We start from the raw sequence: 9315 nt of genomic DNA, 5'->3' as shown, positions 1-9315 counted from the left end.
TACACGGCAAAAAATATTATTTCAAAAGCATTTATATATTACTAGGCAACACTACTATGGGAGATGGGTGGGTGGGGAGCGAGGGGGGAGGTGCAGAGGAGAGGATGAAAGTGTAATGCTATTTATTTTTGGAACTTATTTTCTTACTTCCATGAGGAAGTTATTTTCCTGATTTTTAGTGATAGAATAAAAAGTATTCCAAATATTATGACCAAGAACTGCTCCAAGTGATCATTATAATGTGAAAAAATTTGAGCACTAGGTCAAAATTTTAAGGCAGTTAATTAGTAGTGCCCTAATACCTATATAAACTCTTTTGGCTGATTTGATTACAGTGTGAGAACCGATACATTTGGTCGGCTTTGATAACATGTAAAAACAAACTAAATATACAACTCAATTATTTTCCCAGTAAGTGGAAGCCATTGTTCTCTTCATTTCCACACACTGTAACCATGAAAACTAATAATATGTCGTTAAAGGTTAGTATCTTTTTTGTCATTACTTAATGTTTAGAAACGTGTAAAACTTTGAGCATTAAGTCAAAATTTTAAGGCAGTTAATAGTGCCCTAAGACCTATATATATAAACTCTTTTGGAACACATGAAAGGTCAGCTTTGATAACATGTTAAAAACAAGCTAAATATAAAACTCAATTATTTTTCCCAGTAAGTGGAAGTCAAGAAAACTATTAATATGTCGTTAAAAGTATTTTTTTTTGTCATTACTTAATGTTTAGAAACGCGTAATTTAGGTGTGTATATATTTTGGGAGAAATTAAAGGGACCACAAATCTTTTTAATTCTCTCAATCTTTTAAAAGAGGTAGTACTATGTTTATTTAAAAAATTGTGGTAATTAATAAAGAACATTCTCTCCTTTAATTCCAACTTGGTGCACTTTGTTGGGATAGATAAAGAATAAAACAGGAACAAACAAGAAGACTAATGGAGTTGGATACTGTCTTAGCTTTTGTACTAGTATTCTCATGTTCTTGCTTAATCCTTCTTGCTAGTGAAGACAGTATCAAGGTGGGCAAATCAATTACTGGTAATCAGAAAATGGTTTCAACAGGTGGAACTTTTGCTTTAGGTTTTTTCACTCCAGGCAATTCTACATTTAGCTATATTGGTATATGGTATAATACCATCCCTGAACAAACTGTCATTTGGGTTGCTAACAGAGAATCTCCAATCCCTCAGAATTCTACTGCAGTTTTCACTATTGGTGATGATGGAAATTTAGTGCTTTTCGATGAAAATGGTAAACTTATTTGGTCGTCAAATATTTCGTCCACAACAGGTTTGGCTTCAAATTCTGCTGTGAGAGCACTGTTAGATAATGGAAATCTTGTTCTCATGCAACAACTGGCCAACGAACTCTGCTCAATTCGTGGGCAAGTAGTGAAGATCCTCGGCCTGGAAATTTCTCTTTTGGAATAGATCCTCAAGGACGACCACAGTTTTACATTTGGAAGCACAACAGTATTTATTATCGGTTTGACGATCGTAATGGATACGCTGGAGGCGGGAATTTCCTAGGAATTGCATGGTATCTTTCTGTTGCTCCAAGAAAAGATGGAGTATTTCTTACTTATGGTTACACCAAAAGCCTGATAACAATAATCGTCGTTTTGAATCCTAGTGGATACCTTCAGGTGCTGGCATGGAAGAATGGAACTTCTGCTCTCATGAAGTTGCTACAGTTCAGCCTGCAGCAAACAAGAGAGGCTACAGACAATTTCCACGAAGAAAACAAACTTGGAGAAGGTGGCTTTGGCCCTGTGTTTAAGGTGTTAAATTCAGCTTTAATATTTTACTGATACTGCTTTAAGTTATCTGTCTCATTTTAAACATACTACTGTTTCAGGGGTTTTTGGTCGAATTTGGAGACGTAGCTATCAAAAGGCTATGCAGAAGGTCATCTCAAGGACTGGAGGAGTTCATGAATGAGTTGAAGTTAATTGCAAAACTGCAGCACAAAAATCTTGTCAGCCTCTAAGGATGTTGTGTTGAAGGCGAGGAGAAAATACTAATCTATGAATATATGCCCAATTGCAGCCTGGACAAATTTCTTTTCGGTTCGTCTTCTACACCGTTTAATACTTCAAATGACTTAAAAGAATTTCAATTCTCTTAGATAATGAGATATTCAATTTTATTCCAGACTCTCATCTAAAAGTTACACTAGATTGGAGTACGCGTTTCAAGATAATAGAAGGAATTGCTCAAGGAATGCTTTACCTACACAAATATTCGAGATTAAAAGTCATTCACAGGGACTTAAAGGTAAGCAACATTCTGCTTGATGAAGAGATGAACCCTAAAATATACTTTGGAATGGCAAGGATTTTCGGGACTGATCAAACACAGGCCAATACGAACCGAGTTGTTGGTACATAGTAAGTGATAACCCCTATACTAGCTTTTATGTCATTGCCTCTTGTGTATAGCTAATGAAGACCGATTTATGCAAATCTGGCGTAGTGGCTATATGTCTCCAGAATATGTAGTATTGTATTGGGAAAAAGTTGAATTTATATTGAAGATGACGTGGCGTGACACGTGGACTGAACAAATAGTCAAAGTATAACAATTAAGAAAAAGGTACGGGAGATGACAGGTACGAGAAGAGGAAGTGAAACAGGCACGAGAAGCAGTTTAGATACGAGTCTCGTATCAAATCGAGTCATTTAAAGCCAGTGGATCAAAAGGCATTGAAAACATGGATCTGAAGACAAAAAGGAGTCCAAATTCAGTATTAAATACCTGATACGTTAGAAAATTGGTATTTAATAGGAGTGATTGTGTAACGGCTCATTTAATATCATTTATTGTCCATAATTATTTCATTAAAGCTTAGGTTTCACTCCTTTATCTAATATCAACTATAAAAGGAGGAAGTTGTATTGGGAAAAGATCATTGTGGACATCATACTGAAATAAAAACTTGTTCGCTGCTTTATTATTATTCTCAGAAAGCCTATTATTCTTTTTTGGTCTCTTGATTATCAGTAACCCGATTTTTCATCTCAAATTCTAGTTTTAACCGAAATAATATTTTTTGGTTAAACAAATTGGTTCCGTTACCGGAAATCTGATAATCTATTCTTTTTAAGTTACATTCTATCTGTTGTTATCATCATGTCACACGACAATAATAACAGTGAAAACACCTTGGGAAACCGTGAAAATCAAATGCATCAAGATCAAGGAGATTTGCAGAACTTTAACGTGGTCCCTTCTCTTCAAAATTCACCACGTCAATCTCGTGAAGGCACTCTAATCACATGCTTATGAGCAAGAGCAATCAGAACATTTTGAGGGACCAAAAGAAGCTCTGCAAAAAATAATTGATGCACGGGTTAGCCAAGCTCTTCAGGCGCTAGTTAGCCGGTTACCTGCTGCGCCGTCCACACCTTCGCCTAATAACAATACGCTGGAGAATCCTCGTTCTGGCCTTGTTAATTCAAACGAAGGAACCCCCATTGAACCACGAGAAATGAATCCAGGTAATACAAATAATTTTCATTTACAAAATTTGGTACTAACTTTGCAGACACAGCTCAAAGAACAAAACGAGCGCATCGAGCAAATCCCTGGAGTTCCCCCAATAATCAAAGGAATAGATGCGGATAAATATTCACAACAACCTTGGAAACCAAGTGCTGCTCCCCTTTCAATCCCTAAAAAGTTCAAAATGCCTGACATTTCAAAATATGACGGCACAACCGATCCACGTGACCATGTGACAGCATTTACTGCAGGGGTCAAAGGAAATGATTTAACCAAGCAGGAGATTGAGTCCGTGTTGGTCAAAAAATTTGGTGAAACACTCACCAAGGGTGCACTAACCTGGTATTCTCTTTTGCCTGAAAACTCTATAAACTCTTTTGCTGAGCTTGCAGATTCTTTCATTAAGGCGCACTCAGGAGCACAAAAGGTTGAAAAAAGAATGGAGGACATCTTTAAAATCAAACAAGGGGATACAGAGTTGCTCAGAGATTTTGTTGATAGGTTCCAACGTGAACGAATGACTTTACCCCGTGTACCAGATAATTGGGCTGCAATAGCTTTTGCGAGCAATCTAAATGTTAAAAGTTCTGAAGCCACGAGAAGACTTAAGGAAAGCCTTCGAGAGTTCCCTGCAACCACGTGGAATGATGTGTATAACAGGTACAGTACGAAGTTGCGAATCGAAGAAGATACCATGCCTCGATTTCAACATGAAGAAAGAAGCAGTTCAAGGAGATCTGAAACTGAAAAAAGATCAGGTAAAAACAGGTACGATCCTTATATGGGTCCTGCAGGAAAAGATTCACGAAACAAACGAGGAAATCAACGATATGATCAAAAATCAAGGAACAGGGAATCAGGCTCCTCATCAAGGTTTGCGAATAATCGAAACATACGCGGGGCACGAGATGATGATGGAAGTTTGAAGGCGAGATTTGGTAGATATAATTTCAATGTCACTACCTCCGAGCTCGTAGCTGTTTTAAGGAGCATGGGAGATAAGGTACGGTGGCCGAAAGAGATGCGATCAAATCCAAACAAGCGCAATCCAGATCATTGGTGCAAATTTCATAATGATCACGGGCATAAGACTTCAGAATGTAGATTCTTACAAAGTGAAGTGGACCATCTATTGAAACAAGGTTATCTCACTGAGTTATTTAGCGAGAAAGGAAAGCAAGCCTACATGAAAAACAGGCAAGAGCCACCAAAACCCCCATCACCCAAGAGAACCGTGAATGTTATAAGTGGGGGAGAAGATATTTATGGAGTAACATACACAGCTTCAAATAAAGTTTCCAAAGTCACAATCACGCACGGGAAACGAGTGCGTCAAACCTTAGAGGATGAAAGTATCACTTTTAATGATGCAGACACAGAAGGAGTGATCACCCCCCACAACGACGCTCTGGTAATATCTTTACTTATACATGATACTAATGTAAAAAGAGTTTTGATTGATCCAGGAAGTTCTGCAAACATCATCCTATTAAGAGTACTACGTGAAATGCAAGCGGAGGATAAGATGATTCCAAAGGCGCATACTCTAACAGGATTCGATAATTCCAGTGTTGTAACTAAAGGAGAGGCAATTCTAACAACTTTTGCAGAAGGTGTTGTGAAAGATACCAAATTTCACGTAGTAGATATGGAGATGGCATATAATGTAATCATGGGGAGACCGTGGATTCATGATATGGACGCTGTCCCGTCAACTCTACATCAAGCAATGAAATTCCCATCACCATGGGGAATCTGTCAAATTCGAGGGGAACAACATACAGCTAGGAGTATTAATATGGTAACAGATACGAGTGCTGTAAATAAAGTTGAAGAAGACATAGACCAAACCACAACGGAACGAGGAAAGACAGATATAGACTTGAGACCTGATATGATTCAAGAGCCTGAAGAGAATGAAAACATCAAAACAACAATTGAGGAGCTCGAGCCTGTGATACTATTTGAACAATGGCCTGAACGAAAGGTTTATGTGGGAGCCAACTTAAGCTCAGATACGCGAGGTATGTTAATTGAATTCTTAAAAGCTAACGTGGATTGTTTTGCTTGGTCCCATGCTGATATGACAGGAATACCACCGGATGTAATGACTCACAAAATAAATGAAGACCCATCTTGCATACCCGTAAAATAAAAGAAAAGAAAGCAAGGAGCTTTCAAAAACCAGGTGATTCAAGAGGAGGTCCAAAAGCTATTAAAAATTGGGTCAATCCGTGAGGTAAAGTACCCCGATTGGTTGGCTAATACGGTCGTCGTACCTAAGAAAAACGGTAAGTGGCGGGTTTGTGTAGATTATACCGATCTTAACAAAGCCTGTCCAAAAAATTCCTTCCCTCTACCTCATATAGATCAATTAATTGATGCAACTGCAGGGCATGAACTTTTAAGTTTCTTAGATGCATATTCGGGGTACAACCAAATAAAAATGGACCCCAGTGATGAAGATAAAACTTCTTTCATCACAGACAGGGGGACTTACTGTTATAAAGTAATGCCCTTTGGTCTCAAGAATGCTGGAGCAACCTATCAAAGGTTGGTCACTAAAATGTTCCAAGAACATTTAGGAAAAACTATGGAGGTATATATAGACGATATGCTCGTCAAGACCCAGCATTNAAGATATCTCAAACAAGCCACTGCTCTCCATACTAAAGGACCAACTTGGGCCAGACAAATATTAAAGAAACGGCAAAAATCGAGGATGATTGGGTCAATTGGGGGATTAAAACCCAAAGTAAAAGGGTAAGTATAGACAAAAGAGTATCCAATCCTAAAAGAAGAAATTCTTTGGTTTATGGAAGGAATTGACATTCGAAGACTATTTTTCCAGTTACAATCTCCTCTGATGGTAGGGATTGTAAGTTCGGTCACTAATGTAGGATATGTGTCAGTTTTGTCTAAACCAGCAACTTGCTTTTGAAGGGATTGTCTACACTTATAAAAGATAAATCACTTGGTACGATTTCATCAACTAAAGGTTCTCGAGAAGAATCAGCAATTTCTTTACCTTTAGAAGAAGGAGTTTTCAGAATAGAACTCCTAGAAGAAGAACCAGAAGAGCCGCCTCGAGTAGATTCTAACCCTGTACGAAGTCTGCCTCCTCTGTCTCTTCTATGTCTAACAGGGGCATTGGGGAATTTGTCTAAAATAGGAACTTTTCTAGGGTTAGGGTTTGGAGACGCCATTGTTGAGCAGAGATGAATCGAAGGGAAGCAAAAATAAGGAAGAAAAACGTTTGCTAAAGATTTATGGAGAAGAAGACAAAGAAAGAAAAGGGGCAAGTTTATGTATAAACTCAACCGTCAGTAATTAAAAAGTGTAATGATGGAAAGCCTATAATAAAGGCAACTATCACTTCGTGAATAGTGGAGTTACAAAAGCCTTAGAAAAAGGCTGCAAAATCGCAGAACTAATGAGAAGACGACACGTATATGGTGCATTAAATAGAAGAGACAATTGAAGAGGCAATACTGTCATCGCATTGATTATGGCAAAAATTCCCTTTTTAATGAAGATCCACTTCCCAAATATTTAATTGATAAATAAATGAAAAGTGGGGGGGACTATCTGTATTGGGAAAAAGTTGAATTTATATTGAAGATGACGTGGCGTGACACGTGGACTGGACAAATAGTCAAAGTATAACAATGAAGAAAAAGGTACGGGAGATGACAGGTACGAGAAGAGGAAGTGAAACAGGCACGAGAAGCAGTTTAGATACGAGTCTCGTATCAATTCGAGTCATTTAAAGCCAGTGGATCAAAAGGCATTGAAAACATGGATCTGAAGACAAAAAGGAGTCCAAATTCAGTATTAAATACCTGATACGTTAGAAAATTGGTATTTAATAGGAATGATTGTGTAACGGCTCATTTAATATCATTTATTGTCCATAATTGTCTCATTAAAGCTTAGGTTTCATTCCTTTATCTAGAATCAACTATAAAAGGAGGAAGTTGTATTGGGAAAAGATCATTGTGGACATCATACTGAAATAAAAACTTGTTCGCTGCTTTATTATTATTCTCAAAAAGCCTATTATTCTTTTTTGATCTCTTGATTATCAGTAACCCGATTTTTCATATCAAATTCTAGTTTTAACCGAAATAATATTTTTTGGTTAAACAAGTATATGGCCAATTTTCAGAGAAATCAGATGTATTCAGCTTTGGATTATTGGTGTTAGAAATTCTGACTGGTGAGCGGAACTCAGACTTTTTCATGACTGAAGTTTCAGTGTCACTCTTAGGATGGGTAAGAACATTTGGAAACTTTGTCCAAGTTTGTTTTCTTTCAATATTCTTTTTTTCAATTTTTAGTTTATTTTCATTTGATCTTTTAGGCTTGGAATAAGTGGAAAGAAGGAAGTTCGTTGGAATTGATTGATCCATCAATAAGGGAAACCTGCGATCGCGATAAGGCGACAAGGTGTATAGTGGTTGCACTTCTTTGTGTTCAAGAAATCCCAATTGATCGGCCAACAATGTTTGACATAGTTGTCATGTTAAGCAACGAAACACTGCCCATCCCGGAACCAAAAGAACCTGCTTTTCGCAGCAGCTTGCAATCTCAACAGTTAAATGATATATCCATAAATGAGATGACATTTACCTTGCCAATGCCTCGATAAGAGGATTTAATGTTCCAACTTCCTGTAGTAAGTATAAGTTCTCCAAAATATCAGACTTTGAAATGGCAAGGATTTCGGATACTGATAAGTAATCAAACAAAGGATCATCTAACAACCCAACAAGGTCTATATATTCTTGTTGCCCTTCTGTGTTCAAGAAATTCTAATTGATCGGCTAATGATGATAGGATATAATTGCTTATTTTAGTCGATTATTACACTCTAATTTACTGCACTTTAGTTGAGTTTGCGCTTTAATCGCTAGTGTTTTGCACTAATTGTGTGTTTTATGCCTTGTAGGAGTGATTCCGAGCTATATAGATGTTATGGAATGAATTTAAGTGATTTGAAGCTTTGAAGTCTGAGTAAAAGCTCAAGGAATTAAGCCGGGATCGTGTTCGGGGGTCAAATTTGATAGTTGAGAACAAACGAAGACTCGATGAGGCATATTGCGCACTGTCTAGTAAAATAGACATAATTTTTTGATCAGAACTTCATTTGGGCTCCACAATATATGGTTGGAAAGCTAACTCAAAGGGTTACAACTTTGAATGAAAATAGATTTGAAAATACATAACTAATGTCGTTTTAATTTCCCAAAGCAACATTTATTTTGGCCAAATATATTTTAACTAAATAAAATGACATTTATTTTTTAAGGAAGGGGATATATCCTAATTAAAACTATTTGCATGTGAAATAAGTAAAAAAAGAGGACTCTTGTTCTTCGGTTTTACGTCAAATCAGACTCTATTTTACTCAGGGAAATAGTTTACTAAAATAAGAATTTTAATGTTACTTTTATATGATTATAGAGATATAAATATACTAAAGTTGGATGATTTTAGCTTCAATTATTGATTATGAAATTTTATACCACTACTACTACCACTACTACTTTATAGGGGGAAATTCTTAAAATTGAATGATGGGAAGAAATTTATGTTTAAAAAGAGAGCTTTAGAGACCTTAAAATGATGGGAACAAATGTTAATTATACAATTTAAGTTAATACGGATCAAATTAAAGTATATTATTTGTGTGAAGTTTATGAGATTAAAGTACCAATTATTAGTCCAAGAAAAAATTTCGCATATTTCTAATACTCCTTGATCATGAGATTTCTACAATGATACTCATGGATTACCA

The 9315-nt window shown here is 36.6% G+C and overlaps 1 pseudogene; it reads left to right on the top strand.

The window, feature by feature from the left end:
• LOC109229830 lies at positions 944 to 8166 on the top strand (annotated as a pseudogene).

This window comes from Nicotiana attenuata, chromosome 7, assembly GCF_001879085.1.
Source record: "Nicotiana attenuata strain UT chromosome 7, NIATTr2, whole genome shotgun sequence".
NCBI lineage: Eukaryota > Viridiplantae > Streptophyta > Magnoliopsida > Solanales > Solanaceae > Nicotiana > Nicotiana attenuata.
The sequence above is the reverse complement of the archived record's forward strand: the minus strand, read 5'-3'. Positions and strand labels throughout refer to the sequence as shown.